General features: G+C 38.8%; 1 long non-coding RNA gene across 3 annotated transcripts in view; it reads right to left on the bottom strand.

The window, feature by feature from the left end:
• Positions 1-7,209: 7,209 nt before the first annotated feature.
• Positions 7,210-27,248, bottom strand: part of LOC141371049 (uncharacterized) — a 35,534-nt gene continuing 15,495 nt past the window's right edge. For 2 of the 3 annotated variants that reach the window (XR_012375664.1, XR_012375662.1), the window contains 2 exons: positions 11,389-11,477; positions 7,570-7,660 (listed from right to left, as the gene is read on the bottom strand). This is a non-coding gene — a long non-coding RNA (uncharacterized lncRNA). Of the gene's footprint in view, positions 7,395-7,569; positions 7,661-11,388; positions 11,478-27,248 lie in introns of those variants that run through there. The other variant, XR_012375663.1, reaches the window with a different exon arrangement.

Here is a 27,248-nt window from a genome sequence, read left to right as displayed (position 1 = left end):
GGGCAAGCCCCAAGTAGTAGGTCATACAGAAACCAATCCCTTTGTATATTTTCAGGTCTTTCTATATTGTCAGTTGTCTAGGCCCTGAAAATAACAAATGAGTGACATTGAGGCTCTGACATGATAAGTCTAGTTGCTTCAACAGCTTCAAGCTCAATTCTGTTATCATCAATACAGAGTGATTGTTAATTGGAGAAACCCTTGGGTCACACTGTGTATTTTATATACCCCTGTGTGCCGAGTATTAGGTCACAGAGATTTTTTGTCAGGTCATGTCAGGCAAATGTTAGGGGATGAATCAATGTATTGGCAAACTAACAAGTTTAACAAGTATAACCTCAGTGGCTGAGCCATGAATGCCATCACTTAATAGAGAGCGGAATGGGAACTAAATGAGCGTGTATCAGGGTTTCTTGGACTCTTAGATTGGCTGCCTTACAACAAAGTGGGCTTGTTGGAAGATACTGGAGAACTCATTAAGTTGGCTGGAGGTGGAAAAAAAAAAGGCTGGTCAATGAGCATAAACCAGGGAAGCCGAGAGGTCTAGAAAGCATGAAACTGAGTGATCCTCTCATTAGCAGGAGCAGGCTGGTCAGGACCCTTGCCACCACTACTGCTCAATGGAAGACCTCTAGGAGCTCGTGTTGGCCTCGTCTACCTTGTTTCACCTTCAAAGATCTCAGGTAAACTATCTAACTGGTCAGACTTAGGTCACGGCCAGCCCCCTCCGTGGTGCCAGGGCTAGGGAGAGGGTGAGGGTGGACTAGGCCTGGTCACTATGAAGGAGAGCTCCCTTTCCACAAGGATCTCAGGGTGCTGTTGAGAAGAGAGAATAAAAGCTAACAAACAAAAAAGAAAAAGCTAACAAACAAAAAAGAAAAAGGATGAGGAAACAAAAGACTGAGGAAGGGAGGAAAATAGTAGGTCCCGGCTCACACGAACAGCCAAGTCGGAATTTTATTTTGCTTTGCTTTGTTTTTATTACTTTTTAAATTAATTGAAAGAAAATCTCTTATGGACCTGATAACAATACATCTGGTCCTAATAATCCTAAAAAATCTCTATTTATAGACATTGAATGTGTTGTTGAAATTAAACATAATGCATGAACCAAAGTCTCAAGATCAGTTTAGGGCTTGCTTTTTCAATAAAGTATACCACGAAGGGAATAAAGAAATTCTTTCCTCAAATTAATGGTGAATTCTTTTGTCATGAGAATAGGAGTTTATATTCATTTCAGTGAAAGCACATAAATTGTTCTCGACAAGAAAAACAAAACTAGCCCAAGGCAGTATTTTCATTATAAAAAAAGGCACATGTCCATGAATATCTAGTTTAATATTAACAAAAGTCATTCAATTAGCTATGCATGTGCCATTGTTATGAATATTTATTCATGTCTCAGCTAAGTAACACTGATATCTTTTATTCACTGGTTCAGAGATTCAGATGTTATAAACATTACCCTTCTTGCCCTGGCATGACATACAGGGATTTGAGTCCAAAAAAGACCTGACATTTCCCAGCACTGGAAATGCAAATTTCTTTGAAACTTCCAACTTTATGTTAAGAAAATTGCCTTTGCTGTGGGCTGATTTTATTTCTTCTCTAAAATCATTAAAGGGGGAAAAATACTGATACACTAATGTTGCTTCTATAATAATTTCTAAAGAGATAAAAAATGGTTTCCTTTTCCTCGTCTCCTGCCATAGCTCTAGGTGGCCAAAAGGGGAATGTGAGCAGGGATATTTTAGAGCAGGTCTAGCAAACCCATGAAACACAAACAATCACAGCACTATTCCCTAGTCTGTGATAGGCTTTGCTCACCAGTTAGGACGCTCTTTCTTGCTAAGCCCAGATACAGTGGTTTCTGTATCCTAAACTCAACTGTTAAGCATGTGTTTTGGATCCCTAGGACTTGTCTTATAAAATGAAATATACTTGCCATACATAATTTAGGTCAGTTCAACTTATTGAGGAAAAAAACAAGTCTTTTTGTGCTGCCCTATTCAGAAGTTGTATAGCAGCATCAGGGACTTGATGGTCTCAGTTTCCACCACTTGGAAACTCTCACAGTGTCCAACCATTAGTGAATAGAATCTCATATTTTCCCTTCTCTCCTCAACCTTGACTTTTTCTCCTACCACCATGGAGAACACATTATCTCAACTCCTGCCTCCTTTCCTTTCTGGGTTTCCCTCCTGATGGCCAGTCATTTCTTATTTTAGCAGCATCTGTACTAGAAGTAGGACACACACACACACACACACACACGTTATTTACATGCATTCCAGAAAATTCTGGCTCAGAGAAGAAAGTAAAATGTTTTCTAAAATAAATATACTTATTACCTGCAGATTTCAATGGTCTAAGAATGATCTATTCTCTACCCCCTTAAATAAATTCTATTTACCACCTACCATTAAATTATTAAGTTTTATAAATGTATGAAGTTTCATTTCACAAACACACTAGAAATAACCTATCAAAGATATTTTTATGTTCCAGCAGATGTACCATCCTCCTTGATTTGCCAATAAGAAGTGTCTGGGTGGCTCAGTTGGTTAAGTGTCTGCCTTCGGCTCAGGTCATGATCCCAGAGTCCTGGGATCGGGCCTTGCATGGGGCTCCCTGCTCAGTGGGGATTCTGCTTCTCCCTCTGCCTGCCGCTCTGCCTACTTATGCTCTCTCTCTCTCTCTCTCTCTCTCTGTCAAATAAATAAATAAAATATATATATATATATATATAAAAGAAATGCTATCAAAAAAAGCGGTCTTTAAGACAGCTGAAATCTACTCTAGTTCGGGTCAAACACTGCCTTCCTTCTTTACCTCATCAATTCCTATCCGTCCATATTTCTATTTCAGACGTCATTCGAGGGTCACTTCCTCAAAGAAGCTTTCCTTCCTTGACCTCCTAGTTTAAAATCTTTTTGTTATTAGTGACTAGTGCATAAACTGACATTCTTTTATTTACCTGAGTTTATGTGCACACATTTATTGTTGCAATTTTTTTCTGTTAATATCCATTTCTACTATGAGACCGTAAACTCCATGAAATTAGGAGCTGTATCTTCCTTTGCTTCACGTTATCTGCCCAGTGCCCAGCACAGGGTGTGACTGACCTGTGGCTCAATAAATAATGGTTGAATGAATTACTAGGTATTCAACTTTCAAGCTATGGATGATTAATGATAGTTTGATATGGCATATGTACTAAGTGAATTTGCAGACTGGAGGAGAAAATAGCTTAACCCAAAGGAATCTCCAGTGAAAAATTTCCACCCTCTGCGACAGAACAGAGAGAACACTTCTCCGGGGTAGGAGGCAAAGTTCCTTCCGATCACTCTTGAGTGGATGCACGTAAGGGGCTCCTTAGTTCTCTCAGTAGATTATCTAGGATAGCTGCTTGCTTTCCCAGAGTGCTTCAAATACCAGCTCCATTTCTGTGAATGTGAATGCTCATCTTCCTCTCAACGTCCCCTCAAGGGCCTCATGGTGGGTTTACGGCAAGCCGCTGGGTTTGAGTTAGGATGTAACAGAAGCTGTGGGAGAGTAATGTTCTCCTGGCCCAGGGCTCAGAGTGACCTGGATAGAACAGAAGCCTTAGTACTGTCAGCCTCCTTCACAACCTGTCTTTTTGTTTGTTTGTTTGTTTGTTTTTACATTCGGGTCAACATTATAAAAGTGACTGAAATTGCTATCCTCAGTTGGTATGGAATTAAGGAGAGACTTTGATCCTTATAACCATTAAAGTCTTAATTAAGCCAAAAGTGGCAACTCATTACCTCCCGTGTAGCTTGAGATCTAGCTTTCAAATTACATCACTGCCATCAGCCTGGCCCTGCAGTTTCCACTTCTTGCCACAAGGCACCTGGCCCTCCAGAGAGGCCACAGACAGCCCTGTCACTTCACAAAGGTAGTAGCCATGTCCTCCCTGAACACTGCTTCCCTTCTGATTGTCTGAGATACAATATTTGAGCTTCTGGAAAATGCTGGAATGTAAAATATCTCGAAGCACTGTGAAAGGCAAGTTATCAATTCCTCGAAAAAAAGGATGGTCTTACCCATTTCTTATGAGCTGATGCTCAGAGCCCAGCAGCTGTTGGTACTAAGTAAAAATTGTTCTCGGTTCACTGGTTGTTTTATGTATGAACTGAATTGACATCATTAGTTGGGAGATAAATAGGACTTGAGATTAGTGGTTCCTTGAAATGCTGGTCTGAGGACTCTATCAGAGTCACCGAGAGAGTGTTCAACAAGAGCAGATCACGAAGCTGCACCACCCAAACATGATGGCTCAGTGTGTTTGGGGCAGGACTCTGAAAGCTGTATTTTATAAAGTTTCTCTACGTGAGTCACCACGTTTCATCAAATCTAAAAATACCATCAATTATGGTGGGAGCATTCTTTTGCCTATCTCCAAGAAAGAAGAAACAATCAATTAAACTGCACCATACTACTCATGATGTCACTGATTGTAAGCTGCATCCCAACTTTTGATCTGTGACCATGTACAAATGTGAACACACCATCTTAGAGCATTTGGAGTGAACTTGAGGAAACAGTGACGTTGGGGTTAATCAGGAAGGAAAAACACGGAGGCCAGAGGAGGATGGCAAACAGCTAAGTGCATACTATTAATCTGAGAAAAACTTGCAGATGATTCCTATCTATCAATAAATAAGGTTGCAGATTGCTAGTGTGACTCTATTTTTTTTCCAAACTCAGAACACCAAATCAAAGCTTTTCGTTTGATTTAGAAATTTATTTTGTTACAAGCATAATGAAAATAAAATAGCTAACCATATGTTGTTGTTCATTTAGATGTCTTTTTTTGCATAAAAATGTATAAAGATGTGACAGTCTTATAATTATAGCCTATATAAACAGGAAGTGATATTGATATAAATGGTTAAGTGGATCTAATCATGTGGTTCTGACAACCCACGTTAGGTTGGATAACTGATCCTTTATCAGCTCTGCCCAATAGAAATATAATGTGAGCCATAAGTGAGACTTTAAATTTTCTAGCAGCCCTATTTAAAGAAATTAAAGGAAACAGGTGAAATTGATTTCAATAACATATTTTATTTAATTCAACATATGCAAAATATTGTCATTTCAACATTTAGTCGATACAATAATAATGAATGCGATATTTCACGTTTTTCATAGTATCTTCAAACTTGGGTGTGCATTTTACACTTGAATCATGTATCAATTTTGATTTGCCACATTTACGGTGCTCAGTGTCCACATGTGGACACCACATCGGCACCATGTAATTTTACATTCTCTCTGGCAGTTTATGTATCCCTAGGTAAGAAGAATATTCATCCCTTCATAATAACTTAATGGCAGTGCCGTGGGAAAACTTGTTGGCATGGGTATTGAATTCCCTTAGAGGAAAGACTTCTATACCATTTCTTATTATCATAGTATAAAACAAAATAAATGTGATAATGTGCTAGTGAAAATGAAGCTTATGTAAATACCTTTAGCTAATTCAAAAACAACTTATCTAACATAACTTTATGTATTCATATACATATGTACTTGTAGACACAACAGATAAATTTGTGTATGTATGTCAGTCTCAATTCCAGATTCAAATTTTTTTTAGAGAAGGAGGGAAGAGGGAAGGGGCAGGGGGGAGAGGGAGAGAGAGAGAATCCTGAGCAGGATCCATGCCCAGCATGGAGCCTAACACAGGGCTTGATCTCACAACCCTGAGATCATGACCTGAGCCAAAATCAGGAGTTGGACAGTTAACTGACTTGGCCACCCAGGTGCCCCCAGATTCAGCTTTTGCTCATAGAAGCCTGAATTGGTAGCTGAAATTTAAGGAGATACAAAGGAGTATAAGACGCAGTCTCTGCTCTCCGGGAATTTACACTACATTTAGGGAGAAATTTTATGAGGCTCAATCAACTCTGTTCAAGTTAATTTGCACACTGGAATTCTGTGTGATGTTAAAATATAACATGAGAAAAGCAGGATATTAACTGGGTTTTATATATCCTTTTGGCAGGTAGGAATTTTCATTGCAGTAAGTTCATGTAATGGGATACCCTGAATCTTACTGAGTATCACTTCTGAGGCCATAGAGTTTTGATTCCTCAGAGGATTTCAAAGCAACTCATGGCACCATTAAAACAGCTCTTGCTGGTTATCATATTAGTTTTTATATTGATTCTTTTTTAAAAATTAAAAAAATATAATTCCAGTATAATTAACATACACTGTTTTATTAGTTTCTGGTGTACAACTTAGTGATTCAACAATTCTATATATTGCTCAGGGCTCATTGTAAGTGTACTCTTTTTTTTTTTAAGAGGTGGGGGAGGGCAGAGAGAAGGAGAGAGAGAATCTTAAGCAAGCTGCTCTGCCCACCTTGGGGCCTGAGGCGGGGCTCGATCTCACAACCCTGAACCCTGAGATCATGACAAGGGCCGAAATCAAGAGTCAGATGCCTAACCGACTGAGCCACCCGGGTGCCCCCATAAATATATTCTTAATCTCCTTCACCTGTTTCACCCATCCCCCCCACCTTCCTCCCCTCTAGTAACCAGCAGTTTGTTCTCTATATTTAAGAGTCTGTTTTTTGCTTGTCTCTTTTTTTTGTCTCTTCCTTTGCTTTATTTCTTAAATCCCACATATTATTAGTGAAATCATATGATGTATGTCTCTCTCTGACAGATTTATTTCACTTAGCATTATACCCTCTAGATACATCCATGCTGTTGCAAATGGCAAGATTTCATTCTTTTTATGGCTAAGATTCCATGGCGTGTGTGTGTGTGTGTGTGTGTGTGTGTGTGTGTGTGTGTTACATCTTCTTTAACCATCCATCTATAGATGGAAACTTGGGTTGCTTCCATAATTTGGCTGTTATAAATAATGCTGCAATCAACTTAGGGGTGCCCATATCTTTCTGAATTAGTATTTTCATACTCTTCGGGTAAATACCGAGGAGTGGAATTATTGGATCATATGGTGATTCTATTTTTATTTTTTTGAGGAATCTCCATGCTGTTTTCCACAGTGGCTGTGTTATCTTGATTCTTAAAGCATATATGTTTGCCCTCAGCATGACAGACTGCCAAAATATGGACTGATGGATTGTCAAAGAAAAACACAATCAGATTTACTACTGTGAACCACAGAAACCACTAAAGCTGGAGTCTACATAAACATGTCTTAAATTTAATTTTTCCTTTAGAAGAATTTCCAAGGCAAAGGAGCAGGTTGCAGGCCCCAGGAAACCGTGTTCTCAGACCCCGCCAGTGGGCTGCCCTGGGGCTGTTGTTCGAGTTCTCTCTTCCTTTGACCTCCCCTCCTGGTTACTGCTAGATTTGTAGGTTCACAGTCTGCACATTTTGCAAAATGCTCTGAATAGGAAAAGGAAAAGAAGATTCCCTGTTTATTTACTTGTTTCAGTTTAATACCAGGTTAAGAAATCCTGCTTGTGAGCGAAACTCTTGTTTTCTGAGCTGGTACGTCAAACAAATGGGAGTACGAGAAGCCAAACGGAGAAATGCCATGATAAAATATCAAAGATTAAAAGCCCATTTTATTTTAGTTCTTTTGAATCCACTTGTGCTCATTAGTCTTTTATTTTATATCCTTCTCCAAAATTGCCTGATGGCTGATGGTTCTGAGGAGAAAACAGAAAAGGTTCTTGGCATCTTATCAGGAGCCAAATTATTGAGTAGATTTACACCCTACCATAATGTTGGTTTAGAGATATGTATGTCTCCCATCAAGCTCATATAACCTTCCTTCTGACTTAAACTACAGGTAATCAATTCCATGGCAATAGAAAGAGACTTACCTATTTCTTGGAAAGGAATAGAGCAAACAAATGTTTGGACAACCGCTGCTGTATTAATATACATGAGAAAGCAACAGCTAGTGTTATTCTACAGAAATGAATGAATGAATAAATAAATAGACTCTAAGCACTTTATTCTTCTCACATAATTTCTTCTCAGTGACATTATTGAACAGGCTGTTGAAAACAAACATCGTTAAATGAGAAAAGAAGAGCGGCAGGCTTTCTTATTCCCAGCTGCAACGTTTTCCAGTGACGAATGCTCCCTAAATGGGATTGAGCTTTTTGAAAAGAAGTCAGAGAGAAATTTGCTGTGGCCCCCTGACCCCTGGTAAGCACATGTATCTTCACCTGTCACATAACACACTGGCACTTGCTTACTTTTCAGCAAAGACTATTGATTTTGCTTATTGGCTGCAGGCGAGTCCATAAAGAACAAATTACAAAGTCAGAGGTCCACAGTTAGCAATTGCTTGCATGATAACAGGGGCCTCACTCCACCTCCACCGTTTGCCATTAACATCCTCACAACCCCAGCCAAAGGAGAAAGTTGGATAAGAAACCCAGGATGTGTTTTCCACTGCCATCAAGTCGGTGATAAATACGAAGGTTTCTGTAAAGTAGGAAACTACAGGAAATGGGTACCAACTGTAGAGGGTGGTGAAGGCAGGTGTGTGTGTGTACCCGCACACACATGCACACACATGCTTGCATGCGTGCGCGCGTGTGCGCGCGCACGCACACACACACACACACACACATTTTAGGGACTGAATGCAGAGCAGAAGCCTTAAACTAAGGGAGGCATTCCTTTCTGGATCTAGAAAAGGGACCATGGAATAGGCATTGGGCGCAGCTGTGAAATTGTTCCTTCTTGAGGATTAAAATAAAAACATGTAGATTGATACAGATATGTTTCTGCTTGAAGGCAGTTTCTCAAGATAACTGCCAGGCCAAAGAATCAATGATTTTTCTTCTAGAGATTTAAGAATGGCAGAACATGTTTCCCCTATAACTGAACAAAGCCTGCGGGTTGAACTTTTAAATAAATAAACCAAAATAAGATGGGAAGCAATGTGATTCAAATCAACTTGAAGCCACTAATGTGGTTGTTCTCCCATCAGCTCATTTCTAGCCACACCTTAAAAGCTTCATCAACTGTATTGAGCATGCAGGGAGCTGAAATTGTTGGGTAAACTTCTCAAAACTGCTTTCTCATGTGACAGTTTTCATCAGGGTTATAATCCAAGATTTGATGGTCACTATCAAATAACTCAAGAAAACTGGGGGAAATTAGTGGATGCTACTTACAAAAAGTAGGTAATCTGACATTTTTTTGGCCTAAATTGATAGTCTAATTCCAAAGCCTAAGCACCAAAACACTGGGAATGAAAATAAAGAAACATAGGATTTAAAAAAATATATGTCCCCAAATTCGTACATCATTCCCATAAATGAATCTCCTGGCAATTCTAATTCTCCAGAGGGCAGACACTAGAGAGACAAGCCATGTACTGGAGGTATAAAATTATTGATGGATGTAGAGGGGCGCCTGGGTGGCTCAGTGTTTAAGCATCTGCTTTCGGCTTGGGTCATGATCTCAGGGTCCTGGGATCGAGCCCCACGTCGGGCTCCCTGCTCGGTGGGGGGCCTGCTTCTCCCTCTCCCACTCCCCCTGCTTGTGTTCCCTCTCTCACTGTGTCTCTCTCAGTCAAATAAATAAATAAAATCTTAAAAAAAAATTATTGATGGATGTAGAGATGGGAAGTAGCTTCACTTAATGTTTTCACAGAGCTTGATCAGGAAAATAAATATTTGAGAAATATATCTGAAAGTTTTCACTAGGTCATGATGACCACACAGATAACCCAGAATAAAAACTATGGCGGAGCCCGGAGTTTCAGGTGTGGACTTCATTTCCATCTTGTCGCGTAAAAATGAAGATTCAGTTTGACTTCACCGCATATTTGCTGACAGTCGTCTTCTATATTTGAAGGGATGCCATGCTAAGGAGACTGATCCACACGCCTTAAATAGCTACACAGAAAGGAAAACTTCTAAATATACCCTCCCACAAGGCAGGAGCTCTTATGAATATGATTGTGCATTAACATCACTTTGACAGAACTGCTGAGCTAGATCACCGTTTTAAATGAAAACTAAAATCCTGGTCACTTTATTTCCGATGACACCGTTGAGATTCCCAGGTAAACTCACCCCAGAGAGAGTTAGCAAGAAATGTTTGGCTATGCAAATTACCTGCTAGAATGAATTCGGATGCAAAAGCCTGCGGGAAGATTATGTGAGTTTGGAATGAAAATGACAAGTCCAGCTTGGGACTCAGGGTAGGAAGCATGGTGGAGGGCTATTGGCTGCCCTCTTAGGCCCTGTAAAACCTACAGAATGTTGAGCAAGGAAAAATCTCAGACTGCAAAGCCGAACTTCTTGCCCCCCCAGGATGTTCCCCTTAACCTCCCTCCTATCCCCCTTGGTACCTCACAACCCTCAAGCACATAGCCTTTGTGCACTGTCAGGTGGATGGATTACGCTTGTCATCATCCTCAGCTAGGAGTAACTCTGAACTGGTTTGGGGATTGAGAGAGGAGCTGGGACATTTATGATCTTCCACAATGATTGCTGTTGCTAATTCTGCTGTGAAATATGTAGAGCATCTGGAGAGGGAATTCGATAAAGTGTGGCCAAAATAGCACTCACTTTATGCCCTCGCTTCTGGCACCATTTAAGACAGCACTGAGACAGATCATATGACCCCAGCCCTTGCAAGACCTCATCACTTTTCATGGGAGAACTGAAAAGTGCTGATCCCAGAGCGTTTATGCTGATGGAACACAGATAAAAATCTGCAGGTGTAACTTTTTAAAAATTTAGTACATGAAGCATAAAAAATATATCAGTACCACTATACATCATCCAGACTACTTCAACACCATGTTGTAGATATAAAAACACTCATCAGGCTCTTTCAAGGTGCAAGAATTCCTATAACAAATAAAAGGTTAAGAATGGTCCTCTTGTAATTTTTAAGGGATATTGGGTGTGGTATTTGCTTAGGATAACCCTAAGAGAACACAGGTTTTCAATATAAAGATACCAAATATTATTGACATGTATTGTCATTATCTAACTTTTCACTGGGTGAGAACTTGTTATCTAGGAAGCTTGAAAGAAGTATCAGGGGAAGGGAAAAGAAAAGAATGAAGAAGATGTATAATTCAGTAAGAACTGGAGGTGAAAAATAGCTAAGCCAAGGGTAAGTGAAGAAAGAGGAAAATACGAAGTCTTAGCTAGAGGATGCCCTTCTTGAACGGGCGGGGGGCATTGAGTTTCCTCACCTATAAAGTAAGTCAAACTAGATCTTGAAGCAAATTCAAAACTCTTCCCTAAGAACTCAATCAAGAGAATGAAGGCTGGGCATACAAAGGTCATTTGTATGCTTGGAAAGTACACAAATCCATTTTCTCCTTAGAACAGCTTACAGTGAATCACAGATATAGAATGAAATTGTGTTGGAAAATAATGGACATATTTACCTGATTCCTGTGTCCCGAGCAAATTCAAAGCACTTTATCAAATGTATACCTTCTATACTGGATGAAAACACGATATGGTAAGGTCTTCTCTAGAAAAAGAGATAGAAATGATATTGAATCAGAGTGGGAGAGAGTATACAGGTAAAAACCCACCTGGATGTTTGGTATTACCTGCTACCAAGTTTAGATTCTCAAATGGAAATCTTCAGCTCCTTCCACCTCCTCAAACTTAAAATGTCCCAAATTCATACCGTCTTCAACCCCACCCTGCCATGCCAACATCGTTCTCTGCCCTCAGTTCCATTGTTCCATGAATGAGACAACAGTGTGACAACAAATAGACAAATTTCTATTTGAAATAGAAACATGGGAGTCAGTCCGTGAACCTCCTGTGCTTTCTTTATCCTACATCCTCAGTCAAGGGGTCCCACAAATTTTATGCCAAAAAAATCTGTCTTGAAATTCCCCCCGCCCTGCTTCCATTGTCTTAACATAAGTCCTCTTTATGCCTCTCTAGATTATTGGACCTCCTAACTTCCCAGCACCATAACTCAACACCCACCTCTCAACAAAATATCCTCACTCTTGCCAGAGAAATCTTGCTAAAAGAAAACCTGCTATATTACTCAGCATTAAATCTTTCAATGGATCCCTATTATCCTTTGGAATCAAATCTGAATTCCTTAGGACAGCATGAAGGACACTTTATCATCTGACCTCTGCCTCCCTACTTAGTCTCATCTTCTTCTAAAGCCCTATATTCGCCCATATTCCGGTCCACTGCTTTGAGCTAAAGGAAATCACAGACTATTCCTCTGCCTCCCTCCACCAGCTTCCCTCAGCCCATTCACTGAACTTCAACAATGAGCACAGAAAGAACATTGAACTAATAGACCAAAGAGTCTTGGCCTCAATTTTAAAATAACACCCAGGCAGACCATGTTTTTAGATTCCCCTAAAACGTGTCTTTCTCATAAACGTGACTCTTACAAACCAAATGTCCTTTGAGTTTTCAGATCATTATCTCTGTTATGGGCTCTGAAAAACTCATTCTGAAGTTCAAAACTCAGTCTCCTTGTGAAAGGCTGACTCTGCCTGATGTTTGAGGCGATGAATGATATTAATTCGGTAAAGGGAAAGTTGTGTGTAGGTCAGCTAAGGAACTCTAGGAGCTACCAGAAATTAAAAAGACATCAGGTGGTATTTAAGGATTAGGTTTTCTACTATAGAATCTTATCAGGAAAACAGTTGGCTCTGGTCTAGGGTATCTGACTCCCTAGGAAACCACTGGACCATTTCAAAACAATGAAAAACTGTCCCTAAAATTCCCAGTGACTTCGTGTCTGTGAAGGAACTCCTCTGGTAAACACCAACTTATACTCCCCAAAGATATAATATTTATGATAGACTTAGAATTTTATGCAAGAGAATGTCCAGCCTAACACAAAATTAATAGCATACCTCCATCTGTCTGTTGACACTTAAAGGATTAAAAAAGTGTATCTCTCCACATGACACTGGGTGGAGACTGTTTGGGTGGTCCCTGAAGGGGAAACACTGCTGAGTACACAGAGGAGAGAATTTTGCTTCTCTCCTCAAGAGCAGTGATGAGAATATCTTTGTTTCTGTGACTCCTGGAGAAGCTTTATTATGTCCAGAGGAGCCAGAAAGGGAGAAGTAAGGTGGTGGCATTGAAGCAGTCAAAACCAAATAAGACAAAGTAATGAAATGTTTGTGGGTGCCTTACTAATCTCTTGTAAGATGCCTAATTCAAGCCTGAAGAAAAGTGAGAAAAACAGAATTTTACAAGTAGTAAAATTAGCACCTAAGGGAATTTATATTTAAAAAAAATTGTCACTTCAAGAAAAAATTCTCTTATCTTCAAATTCAGTTTCAGTTGATTCAAATTCAGTTATGTCTTCACTCATTACCATATATGTAGACTCAACTAAGATTTTATTCATGCTTTTCTGCTATTGATCCCTGGCTCAAACTGTGAATAATAGTTTTATCTCTATTATTACCAAATGACATGAAATTCTTAAAGTGGTTGTTTAAAAAAAATCATTAAAAAAGAAGCAAACATCCTATAAACATGGTTTTTTTTTTTTCAACTCTGAAGACATATGTAACACAACTTTTTTTATTCTGAGGCTTGAAAATTTCCTAATGGGTTATTAGTTTTACTGGAATTTTCAGAAGCAAATCCTATGTGGTAAATTAATGGTTCAGAAAGTGTATGTAAGAGAAAAAATGCTTACATTACATAGCTTTCTGCCAAGATCAGTGATGTTGCTTTAACACAAAAGGACATCCCATTTCCTTTCTTGGGTTGCTTCCTTGGTTGAATCACAGAAGCAAGCAAAGGGTAGCCTCTTCTTTAGGTAATTCCTTTGTTATGTATGGTTCAGAGCATCCCTGGGTCCTAAACTTAAGAAGTCCAATCAGAAGCCAGGCCTGCTCATTCCTGCATTATAATTCATGCCCTTCATCCTGAGGAATTTATTGCTCCAACAGTTCTGAGTACCACAATGTGCCCTTACTCCACCCCTTTCTAATCTGAATTCTCAGAAAAGAATTGTAGGAACTTAAATTCATTAGAAAAATTCTTAATTCCAGAGTATACAAAGAATCTTCTCAAGAAACATCATTGCTCTGTATCCTTAGTTTAATATCTATCAGAGGAAAAAAAACCTAGTATCATTGAAGGTTTACAAATATCTTATTTAGACTCCTAGATATGAGATCATTGGGGAACTTTGATTTCTAGAAAGTTTCCAAGTACTCCTCCCATAGTATATTATCATTACTACTAATAATAGCTTACACTGATTAAGTACTTATTATGTGCAAAGCTGTATCTTATTTAATCCTCGTAGCAATTTTATAAAGTTGATACTCTTACTATCCCTTATTTTTACAGATAAAAGTAGGCTTCCAGAGTGCTGCTAGTACATTATTACCAAGACTGTAAGTACACATTAGCAGGTCACCACATCTCCAGTGGTGACGCTGAAGGAGGTCCTCCAGAGCTTTAGGGTTCTACCACCCACACAGTGTTTCGATAGTCACTGCATCTCCCCTCATGGGTTCCCAATCCCATATAGAGCTAACGTTTCAGAAAATGTGATCCCTCTTAAAGACAGTCCTCATCCAGTGGATATCAATGTTCACTGTCTCTGTGGATGACCTCAAAGGATAAAAATTCTCTTTGGTGAACATGCCAGTCATAACATATGTTCAATATTGAATACTGTTGATGCTTACCAAATAATTATGATTATTGTTGATTATAATGATAAAAGAGTAGACCCTATGATCAATAATAGTCTTAATTTTTAGCACTTCATGTCATTTATATCAAGTTTTTGTGAAAAATATCAGTTAGCCGTCATTATAGATAACTTCAGTTTGTCTATAGAGGAACTTGTCTTCCTTTTTTCTCCTTGAAGATTTATTTATTTTAGAGAGAAAGAGAGTGTGTGTGCAAGTGGGGGGAGGGGCAGAAGGAGAAAATCCCAAGCCGACTCCGTGACATGGGGCTCGATCTTTCAATCCACGAGATCATGACCTGAGCCAAAATCATGAGTAGGACGCCCGACCGGCTGAGCCACCCAGGTGCCCCACTTGTCTTCCTTTTCAGCATGCCCATAACATCCTCCATACTGACAAAGAGTCACAACCAGTTATGGAACAATTTCTCTTTGACCACTCATTGATACCCTTACTGTGTGCCCAGCCTGCTTGCCCAACCGACAAGTCTTCTGACTACAGAAATCTTTCATCCAATAGGCTTGTTTCACAAACTGGATATTAACCAGCTTATGTTGGTATTTAATGGAGTAACCAGGGACCCAACATTTCCTTGATCTGGTTTTACCTCTCTTGAAAGTTTGAATCATAAGATTATAGGCAAGTCAGGGCTGCAAGGAACCTTTGGGATGATTCCCAGTTCCCACATATTATAGAGAAATGAAATTCCAGACAAATCTAATGGCTCATTTGTGGACATACATGATTAGTAGTTTTGACTCATAGTTTAGATCCTGTGCCACCTTTTCACACCATTTCATGAAAACACACAGTCACTCTGTGAAGTTTTACATATAAGGATACAGAAGCTGGGAGAACATAGCTAACTTGGCTGAAGTCAGAAGTAGTAAACAGCCTGCCTGGATTTTGAACTGAGTCCAAGCTGGGTTCTTTTCAATATAAAACATTGTTTGGCTTTTGGGAAAAGGGAATTGACTTTTTGTTTTAAAGTGGAGTGATGTGTTGAAAAAGTGTATTAGAAACTGAAAGCTTGGTGCTCTTCTCCATTCCTGAAAGAGACTGCAATGTGAAAAGGATAAAGCATGAGGGCTGTTTGCTCGCTTATGGTGTGAGCATTCTGTACTTTCTATTGTAGCTCCTTGATATTTTAGGCCTATTGATCAGGTGATTTTTCTGACGAGGTACTTTATTTTATGCATTGTTTCCGTGTCTGGCTGTAACTCATTTCAGCAAAACGACATGCCTCTTCCCTGCCAAAGAGTACGTAATGTAACATGACTCATCAGAAAAGTAACATGACACATCAAAAATAAATGCTCATGACTAGTAGCTAATAAAGGCAAGAACACTGTATTATTCATGTCTAGATAATATTCATGGATAATTCAGTATGCCCAAACCCCTAAGGATGAGTCTTCTAAGGCAAATACACTCTTTCTGTGGACTTTGCTAAATCAAACCAGATGTGCTGCAAGATACATTTTTATCAAAAGCTTCACTTTATAAATAGGCTCACCAGCCAGACTCATTTTCATCCTGTACACTGTCTTGGGTATTATAAGAAACGATCTATTTCAGAGGACTGAAGTTTCCCATCAGATTTCTCACTCTGAACCAGCAAGTTTTTGAAGGCCTCCCCCTCACTGCTTTCCTCAAAGCAAGGGTGGGAAGACATTGTTAAAGAGTAGCAGGAACCACTGGTCTAACTTTTGCTTCATTGGGCTGGAGAATAAAGTGTATTTCAATAGAACAACAAATCGGTTCCCACAAAGGTGCACATTCATGGAGGCCCCTGACTTGGGTTTCCTTTTACAGTTCCCTACAGTTTCAATAGCTTCCAATGTCCTAAATTACTCACAGAACCTGTGTACTTCCTTCCTTTCATTCGGACTTTTCCACTCATTCCTCAGGAACACAGAAAAGCTGATGCAAACATCTGTACGAAATAGGAGGTCATCAATCTAGAGGTTAAGAGCAGGGTTTTGGACTAAGGCTGACCTTGGTTCAAATACTTACTTTGCCATTGACTAGGTGTGAAATCCTGGACAAGTTGCTCAACCTCTTCAAGCCTTGGGCACCTCATGTGTAAAATTCTACATTTTAGGGTTGCTATGAGGCCTAAATAAGATAAGACCTACAAAGACGCTTTCAGATAATCATTGCTCAGCAAAGGTAAGCTATTTGTGGTAATAGAAAGCCCAAAGATCTCATATATAGGAGCATTAAGTAAGGTATTTATCAATTTTCAACCATTTTCAGTATCCTCGGGGAACACAAAACTAAAGAGGAACAGTCTTTCCATCCAGAAGATTCTGTGATACACGAGAATTAACAAAGTTCACCACAATTACTTTCTCCTGCCTGGTTTTTTGATTTGTCATTTTGGTGATTTAAAAAAAAAATTTTTTTTATTTTTCACTCCAATATGATTAATATACAGTGTTATATTAGTTTCAGGTATATGATATAATGATTCATCAATTCTATACCTTACTCAGTGCTCATCACGATAAATGTACTCTTAACCCCCTCTATCTGTTTCACCTATTACCCTCCCCCCACCTCCCACCTATGGGAACCACCATCATTTTTTATGATTTTAAGGCAAAATATACAATGTAAAAAATTTACACTGCCACTAGGAGCCATATTTATGGCACAAATTATGTAAAACTGTTTTTTGTGAATTTAGATGTCTATCTTTCCAAACAGACTGTTAGCCCCCGAGGCAAGAAACCCAATTTTACTTTCTATTTGCAGCATGTTTCATGCAATCTGGCACAAAGTAAGTACCACGTAAGTGTTGAGGAAAAAAATGAATGGAGAAATTATTTCCCCCTTTTCTAGAAAAGTTAAAAAGTGACAGTACTGGTTACATGAAGAATAATATAGTTTATCCTTACCAGATCATTGTACTGTGTTTGAACGCAGGCACTTGTGAAAGCTTATGTGGTATTTAGAGTCATAATGGGCCTTTTTATTTATTTTTTAAATTTTTTTTAGAGTGAGCCAGAGCGGAGTGGGAGGGAGAGATAGAATCTCAAGCAGGCTCCATGCCAGCGTGGAACCCTAGGCGGGGCTCGATCTCACACCCCTGAGATCATGACCTGAGCTGAAATCAAGAGTAGGGCACTTAACCCACTGAGCCACCCAGGTACCCACCCCATAAAGGGCCTTTTTAAAAGCAATATTGATAGACTCTTTTTCCTTGTATTCATAGTTCTTTGTTTCTTATCGTTATTATAATTTATTTTCTTCATAGTTATTCTGTAGTGTGTGTGTGTGTGCGCGCGTGTGCACGTGTGTGCGTGTGCATGCATGCACACACATGTCACCAAAAGCAGGAGGATTTGAATTTGCCAGCTGCCTGGTACCTTACGTTCATTGTCCAGTTGCATTAGACAAGGTCTTTAACTGAGACCTGAAGGTATGTACACACTTCTGGCTGGACTTTCATACAGTGCACCTCACAGAATACAAACCCAATGGGAAGTGAAGCACAATCAGAGAAATCTATATTCTAAGTCATGCTAGTTTCTCTTTGGAATTTAAAAATTATGGATTTCTAAAAATTTTGTCATTTACTAAAATTTGTAATCTCCAAATGGCTGATCCATGATGTTCCTTGTCATCTGCTGTCTGCCCAGTACATACTTAGAAATTCTTCAGTCAAGGAATGTGACAAGTAGCTGTAGTTTGCGTGGCATGGAAAAGAAAAACCCTAAACAGATAAAAATATTTTTATGATGCTAACAAATCAAATTGATTTGAAAGTAACTGTTTACTTGATTGACACCAAGGGGAATGGGCATTTGTTTCTGGCCCATCACTGTGTAGGGCATAGAAGAAGCCCTCAATGAATGTTTGTTGAACTGAATTGCTGAACTGAGTAGACATAGCCAAGGTGAGTCAGTTTTAGCATTGGCAATATGGGGACTACTTAGTCATTTGACCCTGCAGCATAGGGTCAATTGCACAGAAATCTTATTCAGATCTTGATTTTTAAAAATCAACTAGTTGAATAAATATCTTGTATAAAACATCCTTTAGAATCCATTTATGATAACTAACCAAAGGAAGTTTTTTTGCTATACTCAACAGAAACACTGCACTGTGTTCAAGCAACCCAGGGAAAGCAGTAGAGAACAAAACAAAGCTGAAGGTGATATCAACTTTGGTATGGAAATAGATTCACAATAACGATGTGAAGAGCATCAACACTGGCATTCAGAAAAAATTCACAATTTTTAGCCAGGAGAAAAAATATTTCTATCATTGCCAAGTAGTTCTTTGCTGCCATGAAATGGGACAAACTATCCTGAGCAGTGAACTAAATGTTCTTGCGGTCTGATTATGTATAGATCTTTTCCTACATTCATTACTATAAAATCTAAATTTTGCTCTGCTCTTCTCTAAACCCTGTCTTAAGAGAAAAATAAATTCTGCAAACTATCTCAAATTATGATAACAGAAATGATAAATGCAGCCTCTCTCTAAACATTCTCTCTGGCAATCACTAGAACTAGAAATGCAACAAGAAGGGCTCTTGCTGCAGAGTGAATTTGGAAGACAGACTTAAAATGTGTCCTGGAGCCATATGATGCATCAAATATGACACACTAAAGCAACAATGTGGATAATGTTGGAGAAATACATAGAAGACGAGCTAAATTAAGAAGTATGTGTTTACTATCCTGCACAAAGTGTCAACTATGGGAATTGAGCTCGGCTGATGTTACAAAACTATAGCACATTTCTTATATAGCACATTTCTTCAAGGATTTTACAATGGACTTTTGGTTTCTGTTGTCATAAGAGAAAGACAACAAACAAAACTAGAGAAAGAGAATGGTGAAGACACTGCTACTGATGAAAAAGAAATCATATTCTTGCCCCTGTGAATTCTGAGCCAGTTGAGGAAAAAGACAAGAGTCAGCAAATAAAAGCAAAATATCACTTTCATTAATGACAAAGGATAACTTGGGCAATATAGCATATGCAGTATTTTGACCCAGATGGACCTGCTAATAAACAAAGAGAATCAGGCAGACTTACCTGCCCCATCTTGGGTGGGGGCTGGGGGATGGCAGCCCCATGCCCTCCCCACCTGCCTCACCTGATGAGAAAATCCTCCAGTCCTGCTGCAGCTGAGGAGAATGCCTGCTTCCGTGAGCCTCTTTCTCCCAAGATGGAGGAGGACAGAGTTAAGTTGGGTATCCCCAGTTTATTCTTCCCAGTTATACCAGTAGTTACTCTACCTCCCTAACGTTAGAAAGGTTATGGAGTGGCCAGCAGGTATACCGGTGTATATGTCATGGAGTGGGAAGATGTATCAACTGGTACAAAATTGTTTCTTCTTGCCTATCTACAGTACAAAACTACTTTGAGGGACATACACAAAAAAGATTTTTGTGGGGAGGAATTCTGAGTGACTCCTGTAAAATAACAGTTGTGCTGCATTAATTTTACGAGGAAAGGGAAACCTATGTAATGATTTTTAAGTTCATCTGGAAGAATATATTTTCAAATGATAAGAAGGAAGAAATCTAAAGATAGGAAAAAATGCATTGCAGTGCTAATTAACATAGAGATGCAACTTGTGTAAAGACAAACAGAAATGACACAGAAGACAAAGTCTGGAAACATTCTCAAATATTGGTGGTTTTTCATTTCAGTGGGGAAAATATCTGGATTATTCTGGATTATTCAAATATCTGGATTATATCTGGATTATTCAAATGGACCTTGAATTTGTCCATTAACTCCTCTGAGCCCTAATCTCTTCCTATGTAAACTGTGGGTAATAGTTCCTCTTTTCGCTGACTCACAATTAATTTCTTGAACAAAAAAAGGAGAGAGACAGAGAGAAAAGTATCTTTACCTCAAAATACAAAGCAAAATAAAAATAGATGGAATAATTAAATATAAAAAATGAAATAATCTGCTTTGGAGGGCATTTCTAACATAAAAATAAAAGAAGAAACAATAAGGCAAAAAACTGATAAATTACACTATGCCAAATCTTAAAACATATTAAAGGATCCATGAAAATGAAGGGAAACATTTATAACATATATAACAAAATTTATTTTATTAATACGAAAAGAGAATTCTTATAAAGTAATGAGGAAAATAGAAAATACCCCAATAAAAATATTCAAAATGATTTTTGAAAGTAATTTACAAAAGGAGAAATATAAATGGTCAATAAACATAAAATGTCAAACTGGTTTCAATGAAATTAAGGAAATACCATTTTTCCCATAAGAAAATGACAAGTATATAGAGACCCTTATAAATTTAAAGATAGGACACACAGTTTGTGTGGCATGGAGTTGGCATGGAGAAGTGGCATTCTCAAAGACAGCTGGAGTTTAAACTGATGTAATCTTTCTAGAATGTAATTTTGAAATGTGAATGAAAAGCCTTAAAAAAATATTTCATTTCCCCTAACCCAGCAATTACATATCCAGGGATTTTTCCTCAGGAAACATTTAAGGATGTCCAAAATTATTTCAATACAAAGATATTTATCTCAGGGTTATAATAGCAAAAATTAGAAATAACCTAATAAATATTTAATAGTAAGAGACTGGCTAAATAAATCACAGTGAATCTTACAAAGGAATTCTAGATAGCCAATAAAAAAGGTATTTGAGAAAAACAGGAGAAAATGATTATAATATATTCTTATTCTTGACTTCAAAAGTACATTTAAAATGTGATCTTCAGGATGGTCTTAATTTTATTTTAAAAACTTTATTTGCATCATCTTAAATCAGGGGTTGGCAAACTTTTTCTGCATAGGCCAGATAGTAAATATTTTGAGGTTTGCATGACAGATACGATTTCTGTTGCATGTTTGTATTTGTTTACTAACAACCCTTCAAAAATGTAAAGACCATTCTTATGTCTAGGATCATACAAATACAGACCATTGGCAGTAGTTTGCCAAATCCTGGTCTTAAATAAATGGACGTACTAGCCAAAAATTAATAGCGGTTGTCTGTGAGTAGTAGAATTTGGGATAATTTTCATTTTCTTTATGCCTTTCCATATTTTCTAAATTGAATAATAAATCATAAATCATTTTAAACTCAAAGTTAAATGCAAAAAAAGTTTTTAAAGTCCTGTAAAAAAATCTAAAAAGTTAAACCTAGATATTTCCATTTCTGCAGATTACCTCTGAGAATGGATAGTGAGAATTAGGCTGACAATGTTATTATTGACTCTTAAAGCAAAAAGGAATTCTATCTGCTCATGCCATGATTTATGCAAGGTTTCACCACGAAGAAACAAAAGATGTCCTTTTCACATGTCCTCAAATGGCTGTGTGTGCACGCATGTGTGCATGTGTGTGTGTGTGCATGTGCGTGTGGGTGTATGTGTGTGTGTTCAAGCTCTTGAAACCTCTTGGTTTCAACCTCTTGGGGATTTTTCAACCTCTTCCCTAGCTACTTCTTCCTATTGAGCTACAGTCGGCATATGAAATAATAAAATGATTGTAGTAGACTTGTCATTATATTGAAGAAGAGTGCCATCGAGGAGAGGAAAAAAAGTACAATTGTATTAAAGAATAAAGTGCTGCTAAAGAGATTCACACAGTCTTAAATCATCCAGTTAGCTGAGTGTAGAAATCCCTGGGATCCAGGTCTCCTTTCTCTCCTAATAGTAAACATCCCTTTTCCTTCTGTGGAATGATACATCATCATAGTAGATCTTAATCCTGTGGAGACAGACGATAAGCTCCTTTCTCAAGAACCTTTTATTCCCAGGAGGACTGGATCCTCCCATTCCACGCACATGACTTCATGCCCCAACTCATATTGTGTCTTCCCACCTAAAATGTTCTTCCCTCCAAAAGAAACATTGTCTTTGTTGTCAGTCATCAATTTGAAATCTGGTTTTACCATTGTGATATTGTGATTTATAAGAAATATCTCTGGTTATTCAGATGACCAAAATCTATTTCTCATGTATACTTGGTCTTTTTCCATAGTTCATGGCTCACCGCTCCCCAAACCCTTGGACCTACCTAAGTGTTGAGAATAATAAAGATGTCTTATGTTTTATTAATGAGGGTGACTTTTGGCCCCCACCCAAGGGTGGGGGGCTGGCTGCCAAGAGGACCAACCATGTGATTAGAGAACTGGAATTTTCGGTCCCTCACGCCCACCTCTCCACCCCTCACTCACCTCTGGAGAGGGGAGAGAGCTTGGAGGTTGAATCAACCAATGGCCAATGACAGTCAATCTTTTCTATGTAATGAAGTCTCCATAAAATCCCAAGAGGACTGGATTCAAAGAGCTTCTGGGCTGGTGAACACGTAGAGATTGGGGAGAGTGGCATGCCTGGAGAGGGCATGGAAGCTCCACATCCTTTCCCATTACCTCGTCCTATTATTTCCTCATATCCTTTAACAAACTGGTAAACATAAGTAAGCATTTTTTTGAGTTCTGTGAGCTGCTCTGGCAAATTAAAAGAACCTAAGGAGGAGGTTGTTGGAAAGTGCAATCTGCAGCCCATAGGTTGGAAGCACAGGTAACAGCTTGGGGCTTGCAACTGGTGTCTGAAGTGGGCGATGGATGCAGTCTTGCAGGACTGAGCTCTAACCTGTGAAATCTGATGCAATCTCAGGTAGATAGTGTCAGAATTGGGTTGAATTCTCGAACACATTCCTGGTGTCTGAGAATTGCCTGGTGTCAGGTAGACGGAAACCCGCATTGGAATTCGGTCCAGGAACCCAAGAAGAACCACTTTTAAATTGTGTGACCTTGAATTTGTCCATTCACTAATACTAAATACTAAATACTAAGTGTATTTAGTATAGAGTAGGGGCACAGAGATACATATTGGATAGAACTCCTTTCCTCTACCTTTCCAAACTGTACCCAGTCTGCAATGTCCAGCTCAAGTCTCAATATCTATGATTTACTCTCCTCAAAAGTAGAGAATACGGGGCGCCTGGGTGGCTCAGTCATTAACCATCTGCCTTCGGCTCAGGTCGTGATCCCAGGGTCCTGGGACGGAGCCCCGCATCGGGCTCCCTGCTCCACGGGAAGCCTGCTTCTCCCTCTGCCACTCCCCCTGCTTGTGTTCCCTCTCTGGCTGTCTCTCTCTGTCAAATAAATAGACAAAATCTTTAAAAAAAATAAGTTGAGAATACGTTAATCTCACCTCTCTCAATTTCTATAGTGTTTGTTTCCTGCTCATTAATTATGACACTAAATTTTATCGAATTTTATTTGTTATATAATTTGCTTTATCTGGAAGCATATTTATATATATTTTCTCCCCTAAGTACATTGTCAGCTCCTAGAGGGCAAGGGTGGCTTTTATACCTCTTTTTCTTTTTCTTATTTAAATGCATTTATTTAGGTTAAAAAGAAAAGACAAGCTGGTTTTATTTTATTTTTTTTAAAGATTTTATTTATTTATTTGAGAGAGAGAGAATGAGAGATAGCACGAGAGGGAAGAGGGTCAGAGGGAGAAGCAGACTCCCCGCTGAGCAGGGAGCCCGATGTGGGACTCGATCCCAGGACTCCAGGATCATGACCTGAGCCGAAGGCTGTCGCTTAACCAACTGAGCCACCCAGGTGCCCAAGACAAGCTGGTTTTAAAGGAACTATTAGCAATAAAGCTAAAAAAATCATAGCCAAACATAGAGAACTATTCAATACTTGTAAGTACAGATGTTACATGATAAGGCAAACATTGGTGTTACCAATGAGTGATTAAAATTTGGGGAAAGTGACTCATTCCATGCTGCCCCTTTCCTTTTGGAATCCCCACTGCAACATTTGGTAAGTTGATTCAGCTCCCTCCCTTCCCCTGCCCTTTCCCTTCCTTCCTCCCTCTTTCCTTCCTAACAGCTTGTTTAAGGTATAATTTTACATACTGTGAAATTCACCCATTGTGAGCCGACCATGCAATAGTTTTGGGTAATCTACAAAGTTTCTTACATCTCTTTTGACTCCTTCCAGTTTCAGACACAATGCTGGGCATTACTAGGTTGCCAAATAAACCTTTAGAAAGAACAAATAAATTAATTCTAGGTTTTTACCAGGCTTCTCACTGTAGTTGATATACTTGACCTATTATTCAAAAATCAAGTGCATCATGGCATGAGACTCTTCCTGGTGGCCTGAGCATTAGCGTGGCCTGTCTCAGGCCATACAGGAGGGTAAAGTGTGTGTTATTTTTGCATAGAGAATTCGGAGACTGCATATTTCATTCTGAAAAGGGCTGGAGAGTTGGAAGTTTGAACCCAAACTAAATACTGTTCTTGAATAACCAAATGCTCTTAATTTCTCAAGCGGGAAATAATTTGTTTAATAAAGCAACTCACTCATGTGGCAATACCTGTGCATCTACAACATGCTTTAATAATGTACGCTGACATCCTTGACAAATTCCAAAGCAGTATACAGATGAGAGGAATTGAACATTGCGATTTATACTCACTTATTTCTTCTAGGCAGGTATGTTTAGTTAGTTACTAAGAGGACAATGATTATTTATTGGCATTAACAACAAGAGACAATATTTGAATATATTTTACTGGATGATATGTAATTACAATTGAGAATTTTCTTTGAAAAAGTGAATGTTTTGTTCTTTCTGTTTTTTGTTTTGTTTTGTTTTTTAAAATGCTGCTAACAAATGGCATCCATAGGATGGGCTTTGGAATATAGGTGAAGTTCGGTGGGGTGAGGTCTGGAGCCGGAGGCCAAGAAAGAATTCTTGAAACATCTTTGGTGCAAAAAGATGGTTTAATTAAAGCACCGGGATAGGACCCGTGGGCAGAAAAAGCTGCCTCGGGTTTGTGAGGTGTGGCTGATTATATACTTGGGAATTGGGGGAGGTATGGAAAAGGGAGGTTTCAAAAAGACTTTTGTATTTTAAGGAAGACTCACAAGATACTGGAGGCCTGGCCATTGTCAAGTTAAGGTTATTTTTCCTTCTAGTTAGGCATTAACAGTAAGATAGTTGGGAGCTTAATGGAGGAACATTACACTTTGCCCACTTCAACTATCTGTCAATGGGCTACAGGTTATGAGGACATTTAATTGTATCTATATTCCCTTCCGGAAGCTAGACCACCGATAGAAATGCTTTGTTCTTGTAAATTGCTAAAACTTTTGTAAACAGAGGGAGACTCATGTCTTGCAGGATTATAATCTCTGTAAATTAACTATTTGTTTTTCCTTTAGGGCAGGCAGAAATGCCTAAGGAATGTTACATATATCCCAGGGGGGGAGGGGGGTTGTGGGGGGGGTTGTGGGGTATCAGCTTTTGCCTGTCTTCAGCTAGCCTTCTGTTCCATCACATAAACATTAGCTATTTTAATTTTTATTAAACATTTTATGTTCACTATGATATTTGTCATTTGAATAATTTCATCTGAAATTCAATAGAAAATCAAAGAATTGGATATAAGAATAATTTCACTGTTTATGAGTATTGTACCCCATTTTATTCATATTAAAGCATGCTTAAGAATATATAATTTTTCCCGTGTGGCTACAAAGTCTTTTATTATGCTTTATTTATTTATTTATTTTATTTATTTATTTTTTAAGATTTTATTTATTCATTTGAGACACAGAGATACAGAGAAAGAGAGAGAGAGAGAGAGAGCATGAGCAGGGTGAAAGGCAGAGGGAGAGGGAGAAGCTGGCTCCTGGCTAAGCCAAGAGCCTGATGCAGGGCTCCATCCCAGGACCCTGGGATCATGACCTGAGCCGAAGACAGACGCTTAACCACCTGAGCCACCCAGGCACCCCTTTTATTATGCTTTAAATAGGACATAATATTGCCTTAATTTGATGTGCAAGAACATTATAAGCTCTCTTTTTGTTATTGGACTACAATTTTGTTAGTATGAATAAAGATGTTTTTACCTTTTAGGGTTATTTCCTTTAGGGTTATTTCAAGAATGAGATTAATGGGTTAAATATGACAATATTTCCCCCCAGCCGCCACCATTACCCGCCCTCCACCCCCCCCAACACACACCTTAAATATCTTCAATAAATTCTCACTGGTCTAAGTCATGGTCCTTAGCACGATGTACAAGACTTTCATATCTCACCTTGTCTACCTCTAGAGAGAATCCTCTGGTCACCAAACTCACTTTATGTCCCAGTAGTATCAAATAATTCAGATCCCAGGACAATCCCTGTTACCCCTGTCTCCTGCTCTTCCACACTGAATTCCTTTCTCAGTCTTACTTCTTCCCTCACTTCACCCCTCCCCAGAATGCCTATCTGGAAACCTTCCCATTCATCCTTTAAACTCTGTTCAGAAACCTCCTCTGGGAAGCTTTCTCTGGTTTGCATGCAAATGGATTCAACACATTCCTTTTCTGTGGCTACTGTTTTGTTTTGGTTTGATTTTGGTCTGATGGATGTCCCAGCCGAGAGCAGAGTTCTACTATTTACAAGTCCTTCTGTGTCATAATTATTTACTTACAAGTCCGTTTCCCCTATGGAACTTGGGCTTCTTGGTATCAGGAACCATTCCTTCTTAGCCTCGGCCTACCCTCCACCTGGTGCCTAGTGTGGCCCATGCTTAGTAAATGTTTG

Source organism: Callorhinus ursinus, unplaced genomic scaffold (assembly GCF_003265705.2).
Source record: "Callorhinus ursinus isolate GAN/ISIS: 27379988/994484 unplaced genomic scaffold, GSC_fseal_2.0 scaffold54, whole genome shotgun sequence".
In the NCBI taxonomy this organism is placed as follows: Eukaryota; Metazoa; Chordata; class Mammalia; order Carnivora; family Otariidae; genus Callorhinus; species Callorhinus ursinus.
This window is presented reverse-complemented; position numbering and strand designations above follow the sequence as displayed.